The 27,046-nt window shown below is 36.1% G+C and overlaps 1 protein-coding gene across 3 annotated transcripts in view; it reads right to left on the reverse strand.

Annotated features, from left to right (window-relative positions):
• Positions 1-15,235, reverse strand: part of arhgap24 (Rho GTPase activating protein 24) — a 173,693-nt gene extending 158,458 nt beyond the window's left edge. Inside the window, exons 1-2 of one of the 3 annotated variants that reach the window (XM_066710763.1) lie at positions 14,820-15,235; positions 5,921-6,053 (exon numbers count right to left, since the gene is read on the reverse strand). The gene's annotated coding sequence lies outside the window, so the exon portion shown is untranslated. Of the gene's footprint in view, positions 1-5,920; positions 6,054-14,815 lie in introns of all 3 variants that reach the window. The other 2 variants (XM_066710764.1, XM_066710765.1) reach the window with 2 other exon arrangements.
• Positions 15,236-27,046: the final 11,811 nt, after the last annotated feature.

Genomic DNA, 27,046 nt, shown 5'->3' on the forward strand with positions numbered 1-27,046 from the left:
TTAGAGACTAACAAATTGTTGAAGAATGTCAAGAAGTTTTTCTGCAATTTAAATGTTTGCAGTAACTGATAATACTGTACATCATATTTATACTACTTTCACAACATACCATTTGAACACGTATTAGCAGATTATTCAAACTCTCTTTTAAGCAGACCTCATCCATAATCAAATTCTTCTTAACCCAGTTGTTTATTCATGATTTGATAAACTGAGTACAGTATAACACTCCGTGGCTATACTGCTTTCTTTCAGAGAGACACTTGGGCCACATAGATAGGACTAAAGGATTGCATATTGGGCATCCTTGCTTTGCCGTACTGTTTGACCCCAATCTAGAGGTCTGAAGCGAGAACTATTAATGAAAAAGAAAAATGTTCCCTGCCTGATCAAATGAAATAGCACAATAGTAAGTGTAATCTCCTTGACAACAGCAAACAGCAAAGAACTACTGTGAAAGAATATACAATGAACAGACCACAGCCTGTCACCTTGTCACAAGTCTCCGTTAAATTCTAAGCTATAACTTCACTATTTCTTATTTTGAGGTTATTATGGGTTTACGTTATATAAACATAATATACATATATAATATTATGTTCACAACTTTACTAAATGGACTCCCTGGGAAAGGAAAAAGTTGAAAACATGTATAAAGTGTTGGAAGTAAAATCACAACTCATTTAGAATACATTCTTAGAATTTAGATTTTTTTTTTCTGTTTTGTTTAAACAATTCTTATATTACTAAATAATAGGAATTATATGACACTGTGCTACTACTACTACTACTACTACTACTACTACTACTACTACTACTACTATCCTTCATTACCGAAGTTGACATAACTTCCACGGATGTTAAATTGAGAAGTGATGTGGCTACCGCTGCTGACAGCGATGCCATTGTAAGTAGCTGATAATACATGTGAACACTGTACAACATATATGTATGCATGCAGTTATGATCATACCCAGCAATACACAATTAATATATAAAATATATACACACACACACACGTACGCACACGCACACACACACACACACACACATATATATATATATATATATATATATATACAGTGCATCCGGAAAGTATTCACAGCACTTCACTTCACTTGTTTTAAAACTTTGCAAATGTATTAAAAAAAAAAAAAAAGCACATGTACATAAGTATTCACAGCCTTTGCCATGACACTCAAAATTGAGCTCAGGTGCATCCTGTTTCCACTGATCATCCTTGAGATGTTTCTACAACTTGATTGGAGTCCACCTGTGGTAAATTCAGTTGATTGGACATGATTTGGAAAGGCACACACCTGTCTATATAAGGTCCCACAGTTAACAGTGCACGTCAGAGCACAAACCAAGCCATGAAGTCCAAAGAATTGTCTGTAGACCTCCGAGACAGGATTGTATCCAGGCACAGATCTGGGGAAGGGTACAGAAAAAATTCTGCAGCATTGAAGGTCCCAGTGAGCACAGTGGCCTCCATCATCTGTAAATGGAAGAAGTTTGGAACCACCAGGACTCTTCCTAGAGCTGGCCGCCTGGCCAAACTGAGCGATCAGGGGAGAAGGGACTTAGACAGGGAGATGACCAAGAACCTGATGGTCACTCTGAAAGAGCTCCAGCGTGTCTCTGTGGAGAGAGGAGAACCTTCCAGAAGAACAACCATCTCTGCAGCACTCCACCAATCAGGCCTGTATGGTAGAGTGGCCAGACGGAAGTCACTCCTCGGTAAAAGGCACATGACCGCCCGCCTGGAGTTTTCCATAAGGCACCTGAAGGACTATCAGACCATGAGTAACAAAATTCTCTGGTCTGATGAAACAAAGATTGAACTCATGTCTGGAGGAAACCAGGCACCGCTCATCACCTGGCCAATACCATCCCTACACTGAAGCATGGTGGTGGCAGCGTCATGCTGTGGGGATGTTTTTCAGCGGCAGGAACTGGGAGACTAGTCAGGATCGAGGGAAAGATGAATGCAGCAATGTACAGAGAAATCCTTGATGAAAACCTGCTCCAGAGCACTCTGGACCTCAGACGGGGGCGACTGAGGTCCAGAGTGGACAATGACCCTAAGCACACAGTAGGGCTGGGCGATATGACTTAAAAATAACTTCTCAATATTTTTAGAAGTTTGGGCGATACACGATATATATCTCTATTTCTTGTTTTTATCCAATCAAGCCACAAAATAAGACCAAAGACATTCAAACTACAAGTATTTCGTTAATCCTCCAATAAACAAAACTAACAAATACTACATGCAGGCTGTCATGGTAAATATATGCAGAATGCAACACATTACAGGGCAAGTGTTGTGTGATTACTATTATGTGTGTTATGTTGTTATGGGATATATACACTCACCTAAAGGATTATTAGGAACACCTGTTCAATTTCTCATTAATGCAATTATCTAACCAACCAATCACATGGCAGTTGCTTCAATGCATTTAGGGGTGTGGTCCTCGTCAAGACAATCTCCTGAACTCCAAACTGAATGTCTGAATGGGAAAGAAAGGTGATTTAAGCAATTTTGAGCATGGCATGATTGTTGGTGCCAGACGGGCCGGTCTGAGTATTTCACAATCTGCTCAGTTACTGGGATTTTCACGCACAACCATTTCTAGGGTTTACAAAGAATGGTGTGAAAAGGGAAAAACATCCAGTATGCGGCAGTCCTGTGGGCGAAAATGCCTTGTTGATGCTAGAGGTCAGAGGAGAATGGGCCGACTGATTCAAGCTGATAGAAGAGCAACTTTGACTGAAATAACCACTCGTTACAACCGAGGTATGCAGTAAAGCATTTGTGAAGCCACAACACGTACAACCTTGAGGCGGATGGGCTACAACAGCAGAAGACCCCACCGGGTACCACTCATCTCCACTACAAATAGGAAAAAGAGGCTACAATTTGCACAAGCTCACCAAAATTGGACAGTTGAAGACTGGAAAAATGTTGCCTGGTCTGATGAGTCTCGATTTCTGTTGAGACATTCAGATGGTAGAGTCAGAATTTGGCGTAAACAGAATGAGACCATGGATCCATCATGCCTTGTTACCACTGTGCAGGCTGGTGGTGGTGGTGTAATGGTGTGGGGGATGTTTTCTTGGCACACTTTAGGCCCCTTAGTGCCAATTGGGCATGGTTTAAATGCCACGGCCTACCTGAGCATTGTTTCTGACCATGTCCATCCCTTTATGACCACCATGTACCCATCCTCTGATGGCTACTTCCAGCAGGATAATGCACCATGTCACAAAGGTCGAATAATTTCAAATTGGTTTCTTGAACATGACAATGAGTTCACTGTACTAAACTGGCCCCCACAGTCACCAGATCTCAACCCAATAGAGCATCTTTGGGATGTGGTGGAACGGGAGCTTCGTGCCCTGGATGTGCATCCCACAAATCTCCATCAACTGCAAGATGCTATCCTATCAATATGGGCCAACATTTCTAAAGAATGCTTTCAGCACCTTGTTGAATCAATGCCACGTAGAATTAAGGCAGTTCTGAAGGCGAAAGGGGGTCAAACACAGTATTAGTATGGTGTTCCTAATAATCCTTTAGGTGAGTGTATATATATATATACAATCACACACACATATATATATATATATATATATATATATATATATATATATATATATATATACATAAGTTTAAAAATAGCTGGCGTTACAATAGTTTTAATAAATCTTAAATGCGGGGTGCCTTATCCCAGGGATTTTATATAGAACAATTATCCGGTCAAGGAAGGACAGCAGCTCCCGTCTAAAAAGTCCATATTTACCGATTTCTCAAAAATTATTTATTCAAGAAAAAGTGAACATCATTATGCTTACGCGTTTCGACTTATCTTCCTCAGAGCACAAATATACATATACACATTATGATTTACTGTCACATAACAACAATAACACAAGTAATAGTAATCACGCAACACATGCGCTGTAAAATGGTACAGATTCAGGTAGATTTACCACCGGGTTTATAGTGGTGCATTAACATCTGCTAGACAGAGACATTTCTTTCTGATTGTCGCGTCTCGATTCTACTTACAAGTACAACACGTTGTTAGTACAAAATAATAATAATAATAATAATAATAATAATAATAATAATAATACAACTGTTGAACCACTTCACCATCTTAATAAAAATAAAAATATACTTTTTGCATGTGTTTGCATTGCTTTCCAATTCATTAAAATGCAAACAAACATTTATTAATTTTATAAAAATGATATCAATCTAAATTAGCGGGGGTGGGGGGTGTTTGCAGATCCAGTTTAGCCCGGCGATGAGAGCGGGGCGGAACGTGTGCGCTTGCGCATTAAAGTATCTCTTGGTTGTGTTGGTTATTGTGTCAGTTCACTCTCCTCATGTCTGTGTTTCTGATGCTCATTTCATGCCGGATCCGACACGTGTTGGAAGAACCGGGAAGAACGCAAAGCGTCCTAATGACGAAAAATACTGCCATAAAGATTGCAATTTGCGACACCACGATATAGCATAATATGAAACGTTTTTCTATCGTCATACGATATATATCGTCATATCGCACAGCCCTAGCACACAGCCAAGATAACAAAGGAGTGGCTACAGGACAACTCTGTGAATGTCCTTGAGTGGCCCAGCCAGAGCCCAGACTTGAACCCGATTGAACATCAATGAAGAGATCTGAAAATGGCTGTGCACCGATGCTCCCCATCCAACCTGATGGAGCCTGAGAGGCCCTGCAAAGAAGAATGGGAGAAACTGCCCAAAAATAGGTGTGCCAAGCTTGTAGCATCATACTCAAAAAGACTTGAGGCTGTAATTGGTGCCAAAGGTGCTTCAACAAAGTATTGAACAAAGGCTGTGAATTCTTATGAGCTTTTTTTGTTTTTAGTTTTAATAAATTTGCAAAGATTTCAAACAAACTTCTTTCACGTTGTCATTATGGGGTATTGTTTGTTGAATTTTGAGGAAAATAATGAATTTAATCAATTTTGGAATAAGGCTGTAACATAACAAAATGTGGAGAAAGGAAAAATGTGAATACTTTCTGGATGCACTGTATACTGCATCAGCAAAGTCTCTCAGGCAGAAATTGCAAGGCAGACAGGGGTTTCTAAATGTGCTGTCCAAGCTCTTTTGAAGAAGCACAAAAAAACGGGTAATGTTGAGGACTGTAGACGTAGTGGTCGGCCAAGGAAACTTACTGCAGCAGATGAAAGACACATCATGCAACCGGAAAATGTCCAGCAGTGCTATCAGCTCAGAATTGGCAGAAAACAGTGGGACCCTGGTACACCCATCTACTGTCCAGAGAAGTCTGGTCAGATGTGGCCTTCATGGAAGACTTGCGACCAATAAGCCATACCTCCGACGTGGCAACAAGGCCAACTGACTCAACTATGCATGAAAACACAGGAACTGGGTTGCAGAAAAATGGCAGCAGGTGCTCTGAACTGATGAGTCAAAATGTGAAATATCTAGCTGTAGCAGAAGGCAGTTTGTTCGCCGAAGGGCTGGAGAGCGGTACACGAATGAGTGTCTGCAGGCAACAGTGAAGCATGGTGGAGTTTCCTTGCAAGTTTGGTGCTGCATTTCTGCAAATGGAGTTGGGGATTTGGTCAGAATTAATGGTCTCCTCAATGCTGAGAAATACAGGCAGATACTTATCCACCAAATTTATTCTGCAGCATGGCAACGACCCCATACATACAACGAAGGTCATTAATAACTATATTCAGCCTAAAGAAGAGTCCTGGAAGTGACGGTATGGCCCCCACAGAGCCCTGATCTCAACATCATCGAGTCTGTCTGGGATTAAATGAAAGAGAAAGAAGCAGCTGAGGCTGCCAAAATCCACAGAAGAACTGTGGTGAGTTCTCCAAGATGTTTGGGCCAACCTACCTGCCGAGTTCCTTCACAAACTGTGTGCAATGCCTCGGTTCCACTGGCTTAAGCGTCCGTGTCATGCCGTGCCGTGCCGGACACATCCCAGAGATTTCTTGTAAAACCAGGCCATTGTAGCAAGTCCCTGTCCCTGTTGTGGGAGGAGCAGAGTGATTGTGGGTTTGGTTTGTGTTTCGCTTTAAAAACAAAGACCAAAAACAACACTATGAGCAACACAGCCTGATGTGGATAGGACATTTGTGTCTGTTTTATTCTTTCTGCTTTACATGGTTGTAAACAGCGTAATAAATACACATTTCTGTAAAGAGATGTTAGGAAGAGCTAAACGTGTAGAGACAACATTATATTCAGACAAGCATTACGTTACCGTAAGAAAACGCTTCCATGTGCAACAATAAAATAAATATTTGCTATTCATTATTATTGTTATTGTTATTATTGTAATCATCAAGATATGTGCTAGTAGATGTATTTTTAACTTGACTCCCTTAACTTATTACTCTTACTACAGATTTGTAACTGCCTTCATACTGATTGTCTCTGCGGGGCTGTTATACAACAGACTGCACACCATTCACAAAACACAGCCTGAAACACTGTACAGTTGTTAATAAAATATTAATCAAATTGGCTGCTACCGATCCGATTATTATCCTTCAGTTTATTTTTAACTAGTCAGGGCACTGCACCGGGGTCCTGTGAAATCCAAGTTTTTAATACACTCGTATATTAACTGTAAGCAGTAATTGTTTCTGTATGTGGATTTCACTCCATGCTGCTAATAAAACTGTAATTCATTTGTGATCCCACACAGCACTTGAGATTATATCATCTGACATAATGTATCTGATCTCTTCCCTGTCTGTCTACAAGTCAAGCGCACATCTCCATTTCTGAAAGAGAAGTGTTTCCTCAGTGGGTGACGGATGCTTACGGCCACGTCTGACAGCAAATAGTTAACCGGCCACAAAACCTTGTGGAAACACCCGTTTAAGCGTCCGGGGCCAGAAGGGTCCGGACACGTCCGCCAGTGGAAATGGGGCACAAGTGTACCTAGATAAATTGATGCTGTTTTAAAGGCAAAGGGTGGTCACACCAAATATTGATTTGATGTAGATTTGTCTTCTGTTCACTCACTTTGCATTTAGTTAATTGATAAATATAATCTATTAACATGTCTATTTTTGAAAGCATTCTTACTTTATAGCATTTTTTCACACCTGCCTAAAACTTTTGCACAGTACTGTGTGTATATAGTGCCTAGGTAAAAGTAGTGTTTCTACAGGCTGGATGTACAGAATATTGCTCTGTCTTTAACACTGCCTGTCAGAGTTGGGTAAGTCCCTGCTCTCCTTGTTAACTGGATGTCTGAGTTCTGCTCCATTCTATCATCTCTAGAATTTGCATTATATTGCTAGAGCCAATTATATCTGCTCTGCTACAGGCTAGACGTTTTGAACTTTCTTCCATCCATTACAGCTGCCTGTATGGTGTCACAAATTTGTTAGAGAAGATTGAGTTTTTCTCCCTGCTCTTTATGTCATGACACTTGTCAAGGGTCTGTGGTTGTGGTGTTCCATTGTGTCTCTTGGGAATTTTCTGCGGATCAGTCATCTTATCGCCATGAAGTGGGTATCCTCCCAACACGCTCTAGGGGAACTGTTTTGAAATTTAAAGATGGATGCAACCTTGGTTATCTGAAAAAAGAATCAGTCCCCTCAGATTGTAGGGGTTGCGTTACAGGCCATATTCGGCCAGGCAAAGAGGGTGTTGTTCTTGTGTTGGTGTACTTAGACTGAAACAGTGGGCATGCTAAGTGAATGATTGCACACAGAAGCCAATCGGCGACTTTGAAATAAGGCTTTTTTCTACTGTTTCCAGGGAAAAGTTTTCAGATAACCAGGATTACAGCTGCAACCCTATGTTGGATATCTTTGCACTCCATGTGCTTGCTGCTCGTAGCTGACTCTTTATGTGACTACAAGAACATAATACATAATACATGTGCGATTCAGGAACCCACAAATTAAAAAGCCAACAGGATGTCTGAATAATAAAAGTAATAATAATAATAACAATAGTTTTATAGTAGTAGACATTGCTACATGCAGCTAATAAAAAACTTAATTAATGTGTTATCCCACTAACATATATTCGACATAGTGTATGTGTGTACATTAGTTCTTGCATAATATTTAAATATTAACCTGAAGCATTCACCTACTAAAATATAACTCCCCAGTCTCCATCCTATCCTGTCATTGGAAACTGTAAGAAAACATGGTGAAATGGAAAACCTCTGCTGAAATGGCAGTGTAGTGTTAGGAGGTCTGTACTGTGTGAATGTGTGCTCACAGAGGGGCTGTAAAGTGACATCTGACTCCAGGTCCATCGAATCAACCACAGTAGACTGAGATGGACTGTGCACTTAGCAGGTTCCTGAGTATGTAGAAATCAATTTTAGGACACCTACACCGCCCTCCCCTCCCGCCCCTCAGAACAAAAAGTACTACTGCTGCACAGCTCGAGACTATGCGCACCGCTGCATTTCAAAGACAACATTCAATTATACAGAGATTGTTTTTTCAACTGGGCGTGATGTGCTAAAACATCACTCCATGTTTCAGACACTTCTGTAGATTATTAAAGACATAAAACCACTGGGAATTATTTCGACTCCCTTGACCTTCAATGAGAGCACTGTAGAGAACATTTTGGTCTCAAGATGGTATTCAGTGTATAATGCTAGTCACTCGTTATACAGTTTTATCAATCAATAACATGTTTTTACTCTTATATTGCTGTTTTGCAAATTTTGTCATTTGTTTTTTTTTCAGACTAATAGTTATTCTACAGTATGTTGTGCTGCAATCAAACTGAGCTTGATTTATCAAGTATTTTCATTAGTAGAGAAATATAGAGAAGCAATTATACATAACATAATCATAAGCTAGATAAAAAACATCAGTGTCTTCCTTGCTCGCTATTTAAAATTATTCAACAGCAAACCATCAAATTGAAGATACAGAGTTATTGGTTCTCATTAGTTTGACTTAGTATCAGAGTTACTGTTGAAAATGACACTATGTATTATGAAATATTGCTGTTACAATTTAATTGAAGGGTTTATGTTTGTTTAAAAGTTATGTAAGATTTCCTCTGTTGTTTTCCCACAAAACTCCTATTTGAGTTCTAAAAAAAAAACACTTGTTTGTTGATGTTGTAACAAGAATCAGACTTTGTAAATAAATAAAAAAAAGAGGCTTGAATTGACCTAATTCTAAATTATGCTCGATCAACAAAGAGACAAAATTGGAACTGTTCAGATATGCAGACCGCTGATTTTGCATCCTCCTTCCCTGGTGCCCAGATTAGAGTTGAGGGGACAGATGGATTCCAAAATATACCAGGATATCTTAACCAGAAACAGTCCTCTTATAAGAAACTCATGGTAAAGCTCAAAAACACATATCAAAGACAATAGTATCCAGACCTCCAAAAAAAATGGTGGTATGAACTGAATAAAGCAGTCAACAATGACTGGAGACGATAGTCAAACATTGTGGAGCTGGAGACGTTATACATGGAGCAGTGGTCCCTACTAACAAACAAACCTATAAGAAAACTACAGAAAACACCTTGTCTATATTATCAAAGCCATAGCAGGATTCCAAAAATAAAAATTTCCATGTTATGAGTACACTGGATCATTGTGCATTTATAAGTAACTTTTTTACATAAAATCTATTGATGCATACTATATGTATAGTCATACAATTATTTACTTTTTGATATATTTTAATTAACAGTACTCCAACGACAAACACCTACATCATGAATATATTGGGAGGCTATTGTAGTTATTTTTCCTATTCGATTTATTGAGTAAAAAGGGTTTATTTGCTGATACTCATGGTTGGTAATTGGGTTAGACTAACTCACTTTTTGTACTAAACCTCACTTGATTTGCCACCATGTTGTTTCACAAGCCTATAGATTTAATTAATCCAGTAATTAGCATATGCATGTATTATTATCCAACCCTTACATATCTTGTGGGTGAAATAAGAACATAGGAATCTAAGATCTCCTGAATGAGATTCGACTTAATGGGTTCTCTGAGCTCTTCAAGTGCAATATTTCAAATTACCCAAATACAACATTTGACTCATTCTTGAGGGATCCCAGTGTAACACTACTACAATTTTCATCATACATCATGCCTTTCCATTTCCAGGAATAATTATAGTTGCCCTACTTCATGCCCTCAACAAGGCATTTATTTGTTACAACATGTTTCCCAGAACTGAATATGGTATTCAAGATGTGGTCTTATATCCAAGGCATTGCTCACAGCTTATTTTATTCTATGTATTAGTCCTTTTGCTAAATATCCTATTTTTGCCTACCACATTTTTTTTTATAAGTGATGCATTATAATATTCATTTCTACTAAGTTCTGTTCCACACATTTAATACTTAGGTACAATAATTTTACTACGAGCATTACATATTTTGTACATTTTAATGTTATTCCAAAATCAAAAGTAATATGCATTTTTCCAATTATACATATCAGAGTATTCCAAATGGGAGTTTTTAGTACTATCTATACATTTTATTTTATTATCTTTCATCTTAATTTATACTCAGGACCGGATTAAATCAAAACTTTGGCCCTCCTACTAAAAGAAAGCTAAAACCTGTACATCATAGTGGTTATATTTATGATTAGAAGAAACAAGCATCATACTAAAAATTAAGCCACCACTGAGTTGGCATGTGAACTGTTTGCACTTTAAAGAAACAGCAGATTTTTATGACTTTTCATGGATGAATCTAAACATATCTAAACACAATATAAAGTAAAAGTTGCTTTGTAGGGATAATTTGCCTCCTTATTACTTTCTATCAGTATAACACAGTATAACACAGTCTTAATCAGGTAATTTGTGAAATATATGTACGGTCAAATAATATATTTTGCAATAAGATGCAGTTTTAGACTATTTTATCATTAGCAATTATTTTAATATGAAAGGTGTTGAAATACATTAACTGGCATCACAATGAACATGTGACTCAGAGATCAACCTATCAAAACAATAATTATTACAAATAACAATACTAATGAAAAGTCTACCACTACTAGTAATGTGTAACATTAAACAAATATTTGCCAGTAAACAAAATAAATATGAAAAACAACTGAGACTTCAAAGTTAGGGCCCAATCTTGTTTACTGTTAGTCCATAGACATGTGTGTAATAGGCGAGTCATTAAAGCAAGTTAAGCTTATCTTATTGTTCAAGGATTTCACCAGAAGCAGTGTTCTTCTGCCCAAGTAGTTTGGGTAAAATTGGTGTAATACAGTACAGTAATTTCTGATATTGAGACGATTACTGGCCACCTAAGAATACAAGGAAACATAGCAGTTTGAAAACTGAAAACATGTAGGCCCTATCTGGCTTATAATACAAGGAAGTTTTTTATGCTACATATTCTTCATTCCTGAATTGGATTGCTGTGTCAGAGGAAAAGTATTGGTGATATGACTAATTCATACATTATCTTAGATGTTTAAATTACAGTTTCAAATGTATTGTGATGATGCTGAACCTGATATTTTGGATAAATGTACAGTACAGCAAGAAACAGTTCTAGTAATGAGTTAGTGTTCCATACTCTTTAACAAATTACTGCTTGTCCAGTATTTAGCATGCAAGGCATAATATACATAATTATGTATGTATATTAATACTTTACTGGACTTGTTTTTCACTTCTTATCTGTTTAACCTTTTATTACCTTCAATACAATCATAATTATTCAAATATAGCCTAAACCCCATTGTGCCTTTGTGGGAATTAATTCAAATTCTGCTAGGCATGCAAATTAATGTTCAGTAGAATATATTAATTCTGTTCTTTATACCAAGTATGAAGACAGAACAGTGACTAAAGTTATCACTTGAAGGTTCTGAAAGTAGTACTACGTTACCAGAAACTTGCACTATTTTTGCTGTTTGTTGTTGTTTTTTTTATTGTTCATTTTAATTATTATAGACATAGAAAATTACATTTTTTTCTTGACATCAAGCACACCTGAGGGTGTTGTCAGCGTATTTTATGTTCTGACAGTTTGGAAATGAAATTGTGTCTAAGGCAGAATTGTAAAATGTGATTTGGTCAAACAGTGTTTGGACAATCTCCAACTTCCTGCCTGCTCTCAAGCTGAATAGTACTTCAGAGGGGTGTTATGTCAAATGATCAAACATCACTAGCTGGGTTGTTGTTTTCATCTAACGACATGTGTCACAGTCAGCCTGACACAGACAGTTTCTATAATAGAAATACTACTAAGACCACATAGTTTCAAGACACATGCGGCTGTGAGTCAGACAAGCCATCAAAAAAGCTAAAAATACCCAGATGATGCAGATAATATCAATCACACTAAAAACTCACAGATATGTTTTTCAAATGAGCAACATTTATTCCCTATATTAAGACAAATTAACATTTTAAAGATGTAAACAAAACTTACGTATGAGAAATATTTATTTTAAACAGAGTTCAGAATTTGTTGTGTTATGCAGTCAGGAAAACTTTATCAACTGTGACAATGAACAATAGCTGTGAAAGTTAGCCTGTAAATGTCTTAATGTTAGTAAGTAAAGCAATCACTGGCAGAACTTTTTTAACACCTTTTAAAAAAAATTACCTAAGTAAAATAATATTTGCTGGTACAAAAATATAGTATTACTTACAGAGATGGTGACAGGGATGGCCAAACCAAGTAAATTGTTAATTTCAGGCAGGATTGGCCAAACTGACTTGCTTGACTGCTTGAATGAACTTGTTACAGGTCTTTATTAACTGATGATTTAATACTTATATATAAAACCAACTGGATTGTGGCTTTCTATGACTGGGATTGTCACTTCTAGACTAGGAGGTGACTTCAGCAACTGACATTGGAAAGCCACATAAATAAAATAATAATACGCCCTTGTCTTTTATGGCGCACATCGGTTCACATAAAGAAACCATATAGAAATTTCATCTGAGTTTGTCCAGTAAGTCACTCATGTCTGGCATAGTCCCAGGACTAATTGTTGGGGAGTGTTCAGGTCAAATCTGAGGCACATTTGTAACTGCAAGAGGAGAAGGGATTGCGGGTAATGATGCCCTTATAATGGAGCTCTCATGGTGTCTGCTGGCACCATGCCTGATTGCAGTGAGCCAACTTACTTTTTTCTACTAAGCACTCATCAAAATCATTCACATTCTATCATTTCCAAATCCCTAGCAATCTCTAAAACAACCGCACAGTGCATAGAGAACAGTGTAATCAAAATAAATCCATCTCATTGATAATACAGACATCCAACAGTATAGCTTGTCATTTTCCAGTCAGTTATAGGGTATGATCATTGTCCCAATTAAAAAATAAATATATCAACAACTAATATAGGGCATATAAGACATACAAATCATCTTAAATGCAGTGAAGATTGCTATGTGGTCCATTTGTGCGTATGTAAAACGTGATCTAGCCCAGGATCCCTCCACTAAACCAAAACACAAAGCAAAACCTTTCTGAACAGCTGACAGCAATCTGATCTTTTGGAGCTGCAGCGAAGTTTGGACACTGCAGACATTCCTGATGCTGTACACATTCATGCTGAGTGTCTGTGCACAAAGAATAATTATACAAGAGACAGTGCCTACAGCGAGCCCGATTTAGGGACACTTGATATATACTATGATCCAACAACTATTTTAATCTGGGAAGGAATGCTTCTTTTTCAGATCTAATAATAATCTATTCACAGACACAAATAAATGCAATAATGGTTACAATATTAAAAGCAGAAGTATAAGAGACATGTTTATCTGAGTATTTATTCTTCCTTAGAACCCTACGTCCTTGAAATGAGAGCACAGATAAATGTACTGTTGTTCTTCATGTTCAGTTCTTAGTTATAAGGGCTTTGAATGGCTTACAGTGATGCAAAGAAGATCCCTTTGGGAACATTTTAAAGTGTCTCTCCAAATGAATTACTGTAAATAAGTTATTTGTTTATTAAAAGATTTGTGGGACTTTCCATGACACAGTGGTTGGCTCCCACTAAATTATTGGGTCAAACAATATCATGATGTTGAACTATGTGTAAAGGGAATTGCTGTGTTCTTCTATGAATTAAATATTAAGAGAATCACATTTATAATATATAGTATTAGTTTAACTGAAATATTAACACAGGTGCATATTTAACACTGGGTAAACTATAGAGCAGCAACTGTACACTGTCATCCTTGAGTTTGTTTCTTTTCTTTTTCATCTGTCTGTGTTTAAACAACCATTCATAGACAGAGTTTAGATCACTTGTATAGCGTAAACCACATCCAGTCATTACATTTTACATTAAATGTAAATTAAATGACAGTGACTTTTGTAATACGTTTAAATCCAGTGACAGGCAATTGAAAAATAAAAATACAATCTGTTCTTTAAATGGCAGCAAATATGGTATTTTGTATTGCTGTAAAATTATTCTTCAGCTACATGAGACAGTCACAGCTGGCAGGCAAGCACCCAAAACAAAGCAATATGACAGCAGGATTTGTTTTATTTATTTTTAAATGATGCATACTTAAATAATAAAATGATTTTTAAATAACAGGCATATAACAGACACTGGAAAACTTACAAGAAAAAAGCAGACCACATATAAATGTTGTTTCAGAGACTGTTGTTTTAGGTCTGTAGTGCTCAAACAGAGACTGAGAATGAGAAGGAACCTGTTCTGTCAAAAAGAACATGACCTCTAAGCCTTGTAAACTCACACACACACACACTTACATAATCTTACACAAGGCAACGTACCTACCTATCCTTGAAACCACCTCAGTATTCCACAATGAAAGAGAAAAGAACAATCCACTGACTTTTTTCCTCTCTCAGACAATCCAGAAGAGGCTTACTTCACATGAAAGGTTGCTTTAGTCAGCTCCATATAACCCGGTTTGCTGCTTGGCTGGTTAAAATAGGAAGTAGTCTAGATCTGAAATTAGCTGTCACAAAGTTATTCTCTTGACTGGTTAAACCATCTGCACAGCTGAAGTCTCCAGGGGCCAGCAGCTACATTCAGCAGAGCACAGCCACTACGGATTGGAGCTAATCCTTCTACCGTACTATATCAGCCAGTCGTCCAAGAAGTTAGCCACCCGGCAGACTGTGTGTGCAGAGAGGAGCATGTGTGTTTGTGTGAGCATGTTTGAGAAAGGCAGGAGTAAACTGTTCAAAAGCCAGCCCCCTCAGATACTGCCTCAGGTTTCAGATTTCACAGACAACTGGCAGCTCCAATCTATACTGCCAGCTTGCTCAATCAGGGACTGCCTCCCTCAGTAGCAAAACGGCTCACCACTAAGATATCCCTGGAGGAGTAAACAAATGCCAGGGTTTGACGACCACTCTGGCAAGGCACTGAGTGCACTGTTTCCTCTTTTCACTGCACTGACTCACATGCAGTGGCATGTAAACATTTGCAGTGAAGTACCTTGTATGAATTAACTATTAGCCTTATTATATTCTAAGTATATATAACAGTGTGTTGATTTGTATGAAAGAATTACAGCTAGGGCATTTTAGGGGAATGTAATTCAATCACTTTCATTTTTTAAAAGGGTCTCTAAATGAAATGTAAACTGTTTTTTATGTTTATTTCTTCTTTAATTCTCCATCACACCCCCAGACTGTCTTCCCAGTATGGCATGGAAGGGTCATCTTTTCAGGATTGAGAGGGTGCTTTGTTACCCATGCCTATTCATATTTGTCTTTCTTGTCTCACTACAAGAGGTGTGTAACCGTTTCATACAGCATGTTAGTTTTCTCATGTTGAGCTGCGGCCACCAGGGGGTTGGTTGAAACTAACAAATTATTTCCTGATGTGACCTCAGGAACCATGGCCTGTAAAGGTGAAGAGGATGATAACATAATGAGCTACCATATCTCAGCACCTAGTGAACCTTTATCCCCAAGCTACTGTGAATTCAAAAGATATACAATTTAATTATTAAACCAGTAAAAAATATATAAAAATGAGACTGCAAAATTATGTAATGTCAATCACTGGAAGTTATTCATTGAAAAGTGTGCCGATTAATTATTTATCAAATAACAGAAATACATTTTACATCAAAATGAGTATTGTAACACCAACCCCCCCTCATGATTTCAGAGATTTTCATTATATGGTGAAAAATATTTTCACTGCTTAATACAAGTGCATAGGTTCATTGTGGCCAGGTCTGGGGCTTTGTTATTATTCAGGTGAAATGAGAGTCTCATGCCTCTTCTCATATTTATTTATATCAATACCTATTTGACCTAGGTGACATGACTGAGATTATCACAGTTTTAATCTTACCCATAGTAGTGACTTTCAAAATGACAAAACAATGTATTTATTTTCTGTTCCATGTCCGGGTTTATGTCAGAAATCATGCAGGAAATGGTTCCCTGACTACTCAGAGAAATAGAACATGCCTTGTGCTTCAAATCAATGGCAGGTATCCTGTAATATACATATCTTTCAGTTGCTTTTGGAAAGCTCTTCAAGTTAAACCACAATTTTACAGCTTGCTATACATATTAGTGTTATCATTGTTTGTAATAGCTGGCTAGTAGTAGTAGTAGTAGTAGTTGTAGTAGTAGTAGTAGTAGTAGTAGTAGTAGTAGTAATAGTAACAGTAACAGCAAAAGCTACATTGTCTTCACTTTTTTTAAATTAAAAATAAAATGCAGTTAAATTTCCAAAGCTTCAGTTGGAATTGTAGTCTTCTTTTCTTTTCAACTTCTACATTAACCCTTTCCAGATTTGCATATTTGACTGAGAAGCAGATTTAGCAATCAAGATTTGAATATCACTCTATAAATCCAATCTAACTCTAAAATAACTAAAATGATACAGTGCCTTTCCCATTATTTGGATCCATATCAAATAGATTATTGTAAAGTTTGAAAACAAGGGTGATGAGAACAGCTCTTTCCCAAGTATGTTCATATAAAGGCCTTTTAAAAACCATTTTGTTTGAGTACGTTTGAGATATTTGGCTTAACATCGGTCTGCTGAATGATAACTCCTGTTTCTTTGGACAGTCTATCAGCTGATAATTTGTATGTTCATCAGATATGTGACATGGAAATATCCCAGCCTCAATCAGTAGCCAAAGAGCAGACTATGAAGTTTAGTCTCCTCACAGACATTTCCATAGACAGATAACACCTAACCCACCTCTTCCATTCCCAGTTATGTATAGTACATGAAAGCCAACATTGTTAGAGCTCTGGTGTATTCAAATAAGAAACTTTGCCATGGGCATGCTATGCAACACACTACCAAACAGAGCTGAATCAAACAGCAGTAACTGATAGTTTAAACTAAACAGATGCTCATATAAAAAGTATGAATTAATTAACATTTGCAGGAACACATTATGTGAGAAATAGACATTTCTGCTTTGCTTGGTGTTGGTTCAAAATTATATGGCAGGGTTCATCGAGTCAAAGCAGGAAACATACCTGTCTTTGGCCAATGTGATATGTATTTTTATAGAAAATATAGTGATTTAATAATACATTATGCATCACATAATCAATAAATTAAACCTATTTTTTTAATCTGCTATTCTTTAATGTAGCAATTTTTAAATTCCACCGTCTGATGGTAGCCCAACCTAGTCCATTGCTTTGCAGGTTATTTATTTCTATATGAGAGCTGAAATACCTTTGGGGCATCCATTAAGGCAATTCTAGAAAAGTTTTTTTTTTTTTACTTGTAAAAATTGAGCATTTGTTCTATTTTTATAGTAGAACTGCTGGAGCATGACTGATCTACAGAACGAAGTGTTGTCAAAGGAATCACAAGTTTTAGTCCTCATACTATTGGTCTTTAAATGAAGTGGTACAGAAGACAAAAAAGGTCTCTTGTATTGTTGTCACGCAATGTGTGACATTCCAACACAACAGGCCATGTTAAGACAGGACTGACAGTTTTCAACAAGCACATGTTGGCCTCCTTTAAAAACAATATGTCTGAGTCTCTGTATTTAATGGATTGCTAAAAATTGAAAATATGAAATAATTCCCTTTTTGTTTCATTGTTTCTTTTTGAAATGCCAGTAACACAGTTAATTGTTCATTTACTTATTTGTCCCTGGGACAACAGACAAACACCAAAAGAGAACTGATAATAATATATTTAAATTGTAAATTGTGTCGTACAGCTTAGTACTTGTTTCAGTATGCTAAAGTATATTACAAGATTATTATTTTGGAACAATGTAAATATAGTCCAAGACTATATCCAGTAAACAAAGAAATATATACAGCAGCCTGCAAGTGTATTAAGTATACTTAATGTGTGCTTAATTTTTTGTATTATTGTAAACTTAAATATAATATAATGTGGACATTTCAAGGTTTATATGGATGGGAGAGAGACAGAAGAAAAGAACAGTAAAAGGGGTGGGTGATATTGCCCAAAAATATATTGCAGTATTCTAGACATAACAGATGATTTATGGTAGCCTACCAAATGGTTGCATACCCATTTGTTCCCATGGCTTTCAAACATAGATTAGAAATTATGGTACATTACTCTATATCTGTTGTTTTCAATCTGAAAAAAAAACCACCACTGTACCTTTCTTAGCAATCAGCTGATATGTATTAGAATGAGGTAAAGTTTCACTGCTTTGCTCTTTTCACTTTCACTCATAAATGTCATTACTATTAGTTCCTTCTGAGTGAGAAACTAACAAAGTCATGGTGAGAAGATTCAAACTGGTTTTGTGAGGGTTTGTCAATGCTATTGAACAAGTTGGACTTGACCAACTTGCTCAATCCAATCCAATTTGGATTAAATGCTTTAATGAGAAGATATCATATTATATGTTTTAGTTCAAATGTAAAATAACGTAGTGCAAAAGACAACACAGTAGCACAATTTAATTTTGAAACCTCCCTATGCAGTTCATATGGCTCAGACCATAAGACATTAACTGAGCACAGGGAAACTAAACCTGTCATCTATGTCATTTTTGTGTTTATTGATCAGGTTTCAGAGCAATTGGTTGAGCACTGGTAGTATGCACTTCTTCCAAATGCAGTCAATCTCCTTACTCTTCTTTAGATTTTACTGCATGAGCTCCATCTGTGCTGAATTGTCAGACAAGGTAGACATAACTGTTGACTTCTTCAAGTATCTATTGATCTTCTCCAGTCTTCATTTTTACAAAGCTAATGAACATTACTTTAGTCTTATTCAGGTTCATTTTGAGTCTTTAGTTGAGAAACTAAAGGTTTTTCAAATAAACTGTGTTTGTTCATCCCAGTCCAATGTCTTGAACATTTCTTCAAGTGTTGCTGTGAATGGTGTTGGATATATTGTATCTCCTTGTATCTTGTTTGCAGTCTGATGATTGTTGATGTGGCATTGCTGTAGATACTGAATGAGACTTATGCAGATTTCCTCATTATTTTTATTTGCTGGAGCACTGACATAGGTGTAGCCCAACCCAGTGTTGAGAGAACATTCAATTGCCCCCCCCAATAATGTATGCCCATGTCCACAGGGATAGAGGACATGTCCCCTCCAATATTGACAGTGTCCCCCCCAGTTCTGAAACTAAACCTACGCCCCTGAGCACTGATAACCTATCATGTATAGACTGAATCAACTGCCTTCTTCTAATCAATAGAGCTCAGTTACAGTGGAAGCTCATATTCGCTGAATCTTTCTAATCCCACTTGGACAATTTGGATATGACTCTTCATTTTATATCTACTTCTTAACCCAGCTTTTTCTCTTCATTAGGTAACATTAAGGGTGTCTCTGAGGTGATTTTTTAGTAGTATTGTAAATACTTTGAATAAAGAAGACCATATAGAACATAGGAAGATGAGATAAAAATAGCTATGCAAACAATTGAAAGGATGGTGATGATATATAGGCTATATAAAGCAGAATTCAAATAAAATAATCACCCATTAACTTTAATAATACAATAAATAATAATAATTAAACAAAATATTACCCAACAATGAGAGTTTTTCACAGGTGCAGTGGAAATCCTCACATAAACCCCAATTCAAAGGATGAACAACATCACATTTGACGTACCAGTACAAACTGTAGTGTCTCAAATGATTTTTTTAAACACCCTTCCATATATTATAATTATTAATCAGGTCAGTTGATTATGGATGACCAGTTTCTTGTTAATATTAAACCACATGTAAATGGGTGGCAGTTGTTGTATGCTACCAAACAGTTGAAACATGCAAAGTGGATTATTGTTTCAACACATGAACTTGAGTAATCTATATAAAGATTGATTTCCTGGGAAGGAAACTCAAAGCCTTTATTAGTTTTACACTGCACTTTTGAAAATCTGTCACTAGATAGCTTGTTATGTTCAATCGAGCTCTTTTGTGTGAGAAAGGTTAGTTTTAAAAAAGACCCGAAAAAGTCATTTGTGAACCGTGTTCTCCAAAAAGCTTGCCTATCCTTGTAGATTATTCTCATGAGTTGTTCATCTTAAGTACTGGTTAGCCTCTTAAAATCAATAAAATGGAATTTAAGAGTCTTGCTGCATTCAATTGCAGCACTGCAGAACTCTCAATCGCATTCCCTGAAGTGATGCTACTTCTTCCTCTGCAAAGTTTTCTCTGAATCACATAAAATAAGCCTCAGCTGGAGCTCCAGTCAAGCTTGATTTTTAACTAACCCAGAGCTGAATACTTATGCCATCCTGCATATGAAATCCATCATGCACAGACAGGGCTTAGCAGCTTGCCAAGATCTGCCCTATTACTAAAAGGGAACAAAACACAGTGAACACATTGTCAGTGTCAAACACTTGCACTGTGCCATATCTAATATTATACCAAGCACAGAGTACTGCATGTTACTTGAAAAAGCTTCAGCCTCATTTACCACCAGAAAGCCACTTGGTTGTAGAGAGTATCACTTTCTTATACCATAACGTCAAATTCTAGTATGCTTTGGTCATGAGAAATTGATGCTGTTCCAAGATCCAGCTGCTCAATCTGATACTGTGGCTGAGCTGAAATTAGATTAATATATTTTAAAACGTTTGTAAGGATTTCCAAAAAAACAAACCAAGGCCAAACCAAATAAAATAATGACTAATTAAAAACACAGTGCATGATAACAGTTTGAGAAAGAATTCTGATTCAACAACAACAAAAAAACACCATCAAGGAATAAGAATTGTAATTTGCAATTTGGTTGTTTAGTTTGATATTCTCCAGGGCAAAGTTATATTTGAAGGGGATTATTTGTTTCTTACTTGTATGAATTTATTATGAAATAATAACCACCACAACCTTCTGTTGTTCCAGAAGAGGCCCATTGCAAGTGGTATTAAAGTGAACAATCTCTAAGCGCCTCCGAAACTGAACTCTCTTCTCTATCGATTACCTTTAAATAGGGTTCATCATTAGCTAGTGTTTTCATAGAAAAAATGTGAGTAAAATGTTTCACAATGAAAGTGTTGCATGAATCTATGTCAACACTAAAAAGGACCTTGTCAGCATCTTGGACCTTGCATACAAAACTGAGACTGAACCTAATTAACTATGAATGTCAGTTTTTCTTGAACTACAAACAAGAAATATTGGTTCAAATCCCTTCATAGATAACCCATATTTGTATCTGGGAACGAGTTTCTGAGTGTAGGCTTCATAAGTAAAATATATTTGATTCTCAATTAGACCGCTTTACAGAACATTCAAAATTATTTTCCATTACACAATCATCCTTCCTCTATGCATGTAAAATTAGTTTAATCGAGTCTAATGTAGACATTTACTTAATATATTATATTAGAACATCCAGGTTAAAGTAGTTTAGAAATGTTAACTCTCAAACTGAAAGCTGTTGGAATCCAAGACAATAAATGTGCAGTATATTAATGACTGCATTACAAAAAATTGCTTTCTTCACTTCCTTATCAAGAGCCTTAAAGACAAACCTAGTTCTACACAAAACAAAGTCATGGTAATGCCTATGTTAGTTATTATGGCTTTGGTCAAGCAAAAGTCAAGTCTCAAAAAATACATAATTGTTAAAGAAGTATCGTTTTTGTAAACAATATTTTTTAAATGAAATAAATAACTGAATAACATTTTCAAACAGAGGGTGTGAATACTTAGAATTAGATATTTATTGCACTTATTTTAAGTCCCATATATCACAAAACAAGTAGCTACAAACATATTGTAATAAATATTTAAATTATTAAACTCAATTGCAATAAAAAAATGAATTGTATTATGTTTTTATTTTTGCAAACAGATGCACATACTGTTTATATTTAAAACAAATGTCAGACAAGCTTAAATGAGACAAGCTAATTTTGGACTAAACCTCTGTATGATAGAAGGAATATTACATATAGGATTAATATAATGATAATTTTAATTTAATTTTTTTTATTATTTGATTAACTTTATTCACATACTGACCATTTGTAATAATATTTTCTTAAGAATTATGAAGGCCATGTATAGTTTTGTGAATGCTATTTACTTTTACTGTTCCCCAATCAAACATGGAGATATTACTGTACATTTGCTGAGATTTGATATCATTTATCTTCTGTCTTTCTTATAGCCTCCATTAAAAATTGATGTATTAGTGTATATAACTGGTTATAAAATTATGCATGATATTAATATTTAATATAGTTATTTGTTTAGTGTCTTGCATATTATACTGCTTTACAAGAAAACGTCAATAAATTGTATGTTTTGTTTTTAATGAATGTACGCTTAGCAATTTCAAATACTATAGCATGATAAATTGCATTATCTCAGTACTCTAGTTTACTTAGTACCTCCTCACATACAGCCCTAGTATTGTCTCCCTGGTCTGAAATATAACCAATATAACTGTGCAGCTCCTCTGTTCTACTTTGCACTCCTAGTACCACCTCCTTGTTTCTCACACACTGCACTAGCAGTGGTCTACAACTGCTTATATTGTGTTATAGTAATTTCAGTGCCTTTTTTTAAAAGTTGGTACATTTAACACACGCTGAAGCACCTAGAAAAGAGAATATAGTATGAATTTCAGTGCTTGTCACATAATTTATATATATATTTCCCACCCATTAACATAGTTCTTTAATAATACGAATATTTTAATTACTCAAAAACTGTAATTTTTCCACATTCTTTTGAACCTGGGTTGCTAGGTTGATGGCAAATAAAAAGTAAATATAGCAGCTATACAAAGAACAAAATAAAATAGGTTACTGCATGCAAAACATGTGGCTGATCTTATGTAAATGAGTCCAATGGTAAGATAGGTATATTCAAATAAAGATCAATTATAGTTACATAGACATACGGATTGGAGTGGCCCATACTGGCACAGGACTCTCCAGTAAAATCAAACGAGAAACTTTAATTCACAAATTAAATAAACAATTTGTCAGCCCAAAATGAAAATAACACTTTCCAGTACATACATTTCAGAATATTCACATTTGGTTGAAATATATATATATTAAAAAAAAAAAAAGCACTGGAGTCAGTTCAAAGAATAACCATGTAGTTATTTCCTGGCCTTAAGGGAATGTCATAATTAACAGAATAAAATCTGAATCTATTTGGTTTTGAACAGAGAAGACAAGAAGCTTTAAGTATTCTAAACCTTAAAAGTACAGACAAAATCAACATAGAGGACTACTTCATGAACAACAGTAAAACAAAGCCCATGCGAAAATGTAGAGAATTTAGGACTAAAAACAGGAAGCGCTTCTTTACACAAAGGGCGGTTGGAATCTTCAACAAGCATTAGAGTCATGTTAAAACAAATTCTGCAGGGGTACTTTAAGAAATGACTGGAAGAGATCCTTGGATCAATAAACTGCTGAAACAAGCAAGATGGGCCAAATTTGTTATCCTCAATCTTTTATTCCATTCTTATCTTAGCAGATTTCAACAAATGCCTTTTAAAAGAGAGATCTGCCCCTGCGAAAATTAATCACATTAATCTCAAATCCATATTAAGAAAATAATTAAAAATACTTTAAAATGTTTTTATTCGTATTGCATCTTTTATTAGTAATTAAACTTTTTCCCCTTTATACGAGAGCATGTGTGAATGTTCTATATGCAATAAAATGATTGTTCATATTGTAGTTCATGATCCTTTAAAGTACTTAAACACAAAGAATACAAAAAACAAACAAGAAAAAGATACATGTGGAAAGAATGTATTTTAGTTTAATTAAATCACTTATATAAAGTTATAGCTTCTACTTAAAAAACTAGCTGGTACTCTGCCTTGTTTCCTTGTCCAGGTAATGGTAAGCCATCCATCCATCGAAAACACTTATCCATGGGGGTCGTTTGGGCCAATCCCGGCAAGCATAGGGTGCAAGGCAGGAAAACACCCAGGATGGGATGCCAGTCCATCGCTGGACAACACACAAACTGGACAATTTAACTTGGCCGATTAACATAAACTGCATGTCTTTGGATGGTGGGAGGAAACCAGAGTACCCAGAGGAAACCCACACAGACACAGGGAGAACATGCAAACTCCACACAGACAGACACCCTGAGCTGAGACTCAAACCCAGGACCCCTGGAGCTGTGAGGCAGAAGCAGTAACCACCACACCACTGTGCCACCCAGTAATGGTAAGTATATTTTAATAATGTCTTATATATTATTTGAGTTTAAAAATGTGATTTGGGTTATGGAATGCTGCAGCAACATTTCCAATTATTATGTAGAGAATAATGAGTGATTTGATATTTCAAACTGCAATGTTTTATCTTTTGGTGCTATACAAATATTTTCAGGTGATCTTGACTAAGGGCTTTGCTGTTATTTCAATGGAAACAATTTAATTCTGTATGATATTTAAACTGCTGTGTGATGGACACTAAATTGGAAGAACAAACGTTTTTTATTTCACTTCTGATTTTCTGATGTTTCACTAAACGTTAAAGAGATTGTCCAAGGTCATTTGAATGCAGTTTTTTGACTGTACTATACATCATTTGAAAACACTCATGACATGACAGTTCACATTCAACTTGTTTTGTTTGAATGGAACACCCATCATTATAACTCCAGTTAAAGCGGAACTGCTGTGAACACATTCAAACTGTTAATAAGCAGCTCTATCAGCATTTCAGTATTTTATACTGCCACAGTGGACCTGTGGATTTTCATTCACATTTTACATACATGTAGATTTCATAACTATGCTTTCACCAATGTTTACCTGTGTTTTACTAAACTAGATTATGAAAACCATTGTTAAATATAGTAAATGTACAGGGGCAGAAGAACACAGTCATTGTAGCCAAGTAGGCTACTCTTACGTACAATGTTACATAAAAATAATATAGTGTAGCTTAATAATGTGCAAACAAGGAGTGATATGAACACAGGATAAGCAAAGTAAACTGTTAAGTGCAAATTAAAACCGCAAATACATTTTGATGGATTTTTATTGGATAGAAGGCTGTAAACTACGGTGACCCTGAAGTGCAAAACACCGAAAACCGCAACTGCAAAAAGAAAAACGGAATTGCTAAAAAAAAAAAAATGCAATTGCAAAAAGAAAAACACAAATACAAAAAGAAAAACAGAACATGTTTTCTAATGGTAGGACTCTAGATGACGCAATTCCATAATAAAAAAAAAGTTTTTTTCCTTTTCCTTTCTTCCTTTTGCTTTTGCAATGGAATGAAATGGAACTTCAGGGCCACTATAGTAAACCTCTATCATCAGGTTGTGGCTGGTTATTTTTTTTGGTTTGATAGAGAAAATAACAATGCATATTTATTATTCTCTATTTCATAAAGCAAATGTGAATTATCTGCATCTCTATACTGTCAGTCCTCGACTTACAGCCATTCAACTTATAGTGCTCCTTTATTTACACCCATGTTCGAACATACAGCCTTCAAACACGCACTTACGGCATGATGGTAGCAGATGTACATGCTTCACCCAGTCTGCTTCCTGTGCCTGGTTGTACTAAATTTTTTATTAAAGGAATCCAATCCTGAATCTGCCCCCCGAGCTTGATCTTGAGCCATCAAGATAAGTATATCATATACGAAGGAACATAGGAGGTGGAGCTCATTAAATATGGTGTTTGTGGTAATTTGTATAAAAATGTGGGCATCAGGCCTTTGTTCAGGAACGTAACACCTTATTATTGTTTCTGTGGGAAAATCGATTTACATCATATCAACTTACAGTGTCTTTTCCCACGACATAGTCTGCTGTAGGTTTGAGGACTGCTTGCATCTCTTCCAGAAAGTAGTTTTATATTCAAAACATGTATGAGGCAATATCTTATCGGGAGGAAAATTACAGTCCAGAGCATTGTCAATACAGAGTCCTTGTTAATAGCCATAAATTTAGAAATGTGGACATGAAGGTCAGTCATTAGGGAAACCTATTAGCAGCCTTGGAGAATATGAAATATACTGGGATATTTATTGGAACACTTAAAAGGGGATTACATTATTTTGTACATCTATTACCTACACTCGAAATATTGCATCAGAGGGTGCCGTGAGCAAAAGCAACATACTGTAACCAACAAGAACAATTCCTGGAGAATTCAAACGCTAATGGAAAAATATGGGGGGAGGGGCTGTACATATTTACCTAATTGCCACAACAGAAGTTCATTAGTATAGATGTCCATATGGCTATCATCATTATCTTTATAGGACTTGAGAAACAGGCTACTGAAAGAAGCTGTGAAAAAATGAATTGTTATTAATTGCAATATCTTCCACAGGGACTCATTTGAGAAAGTAGGAGGTTACACACTGTGCCGCAGCTGTAGCAAATTGGAATGTCACACACTTCAAGGAGAAATATAGTCCACTCTCCCATGGCCGCTAAAGATGAATTTCAGATTTCTTCAAATGCACTTTTAGAAACAACAACTTCCCCCCTTCTTAATTCTTAAGAAATAATCAAATTATAACTGCAGCCTCACAACAATAAGTGTGTTCAGTCTCATTTGTATGTATTCTTTTA

The sequence above is a fragment of the Amia ocellicauda genome, chromosome 8, assembly GCF_036373705.1.
Source record: "Amia ocellicauda isolate fAmiCal2 chromosome 8, fAmiCal2.hap1, whole genome shotgun sequence".
Taxonomy (NCBI): Eukaryota; Metazoa; Chordata; class Actinopteri; order Amiiformes; family Amiidae; genus Amia; species Amia ocellicauda.